The following is a 1666-nucleotide window of genomic DNA, read 5'->3' as shown; positions in this document are numbered from 1 at the left end:
GCAGTCCCCTGTACTGGGGCATATATGGTTTGCAAGACCAAGGGGCCTCTCTTCCCAATGATGGCTGAATACTGCACCTTCTGCTACATTTACAGCTAGAGACATGAGCTCTGGGGATACTTGTTAGTTCCTATTGTTGTTATACCTATAGGGTTGCAGAACCCTTCAGCTCCTTGGGCACTTTCTCTAGCTCCTCCATTGGGGGCCCTGTGTTCCATCCAATAGCTGACTGTGAGCATCGACTTTCTGTGTTTGCCAGGCACTGGCATAGCCTCACAAGAGACAGCTATATCCGGATTCCTTTAGCAAAATCTTGCTGGCATGTGCAATAGTGTCTGGATTTAGTGGTTGATGATGGGATGGATCCCTGGGTGGGGTAGTCTCTGCCAGTTACATCCATGACCTCCCATGGAGTGACCGAAAATAGACATCTTCTGTGGATCTACTGGGAAACAGGTTTATGAGTTGCAGAAGCTCTTCTGTTATGTAAGGTGTGTTTTGTAGGTAGTTTTCTAGGGATCTTCAGTGGCATTTGCATTAAATTCAGCACTAGTGCCAAAGTCCAAGCTGGCATCTTCTCCTTGAATATCATAGCTGCAGCGGCTGGTGTCTGGAACAATGATGACAAGGGCGAGTTCTGAGGCAGCATGTTGATAGCCAGACTTTGATATGGAATTTTGTTCTGTGCAAGTTAAAAGAGGCAGTCAGTAGAGTGGAGGAGAGTCAGTAGAGTACAGACCCTTTGCACCCTTTGCCTGAGGTGTTAGGTAGACAGCCAATCTCATTTTACATTTCAGCTCAACATGGCCATGTTCAAAAACTTTCTGGAGCCCTCCAAAGCACCTATCTGTTGCTGGAAATCTATTTCAGCATCATTTTTCTCCTGTTCAATGACTCGATCTTTTGTCTGCACCACAGGGCAGTGGATATCGGTGAGGGACAGCTCCTAACCATTGATTATGTTCTTTAACTGGCCTTTAGCTATCTGGCTGTCCCTAATGTCGGCAGGCCTGGTAGTCCCTGATGTCAGCAGACTTCAGGGATGGCAGGCAGATCTGGTAGGTCCTGATGGCCTCAGATCACCGGTTGTCTCAGGTGGTGGCAGATCTGTTTGTCCTGGGCATCATCTGGCCTTCAGGGATTCGGGTAAAGCTGTGGCCCAGGAAATGGAGTACAGTGGGGGCAGGGTGGATCTTTGCACTGCTGGGTTAGCCCAGAGGGGCCGGCAGGTAGGGCACTGGGGTTCCGGTCTCACCTGGGGTTAACTGTTGACTTCAGGCATCTGGGATTGTGGTTAGAGGTGTGAAGTAGAAGATGGAGTGCAGAGGGGACAGGGCATACCTCATGGCTGCTAGGCTTTCTGGGGGAACCCAGCAGGCAGGAGCTTGGGGCTCAGGAAGCTCACTTGGTTGTCCTTGGCAGCAGCAGGCCTCCAGGTATTCAGGCAGCCCTCCAGGTAGCACTGTGGCCTGACTAATCCACCTTATGTTTTGAGGACAGAGTCTCTCTTTGAACCTGGAACTCACTAGTTAATTCTACTGGATGACCTTCCAGTGTTGGTATCTGCTGCCTCACATCTGGCTTTTTGTGTGGGTGCTGGGGACCCAAACTCAGGTTCTCATGAACTCATTGTCCCAGCCCTTTATTCTGAATAGTTTAGTTAACT

At 49.6% G+C, this 1666-nt stretch overlaps 1 pseudogene; it reads right to left on the bottom strand.

The window, feature by feature from the left end:
- Positions 1-251: 251 nt before the first annotated feature.
- Positions 252-1346, bottom strand: LOC110316944 (annotated as a pseudogene).
- Between the last annotated feature and the right edge of the window lie 320 nt (positions 1347-1666).

Source organism: Mus pahari, chromosome 2 (assembly GCF_900095145.1).
Source record: "Mus pahari chromosome 2, PAHARI_EIJ_v1.1, whole genome shotgun sequence".
Lineage (NCBI taxonomy): Eukaryota > Metazoa > Chordata > Mammalia > Rodentia > Muridae > Mus > Mus pahari.
The sequence above is the reverse complement of the archived record's forward strand: the minus strand, read 5'-3'. Positions and strand labels throughout refer to the sequence as shown.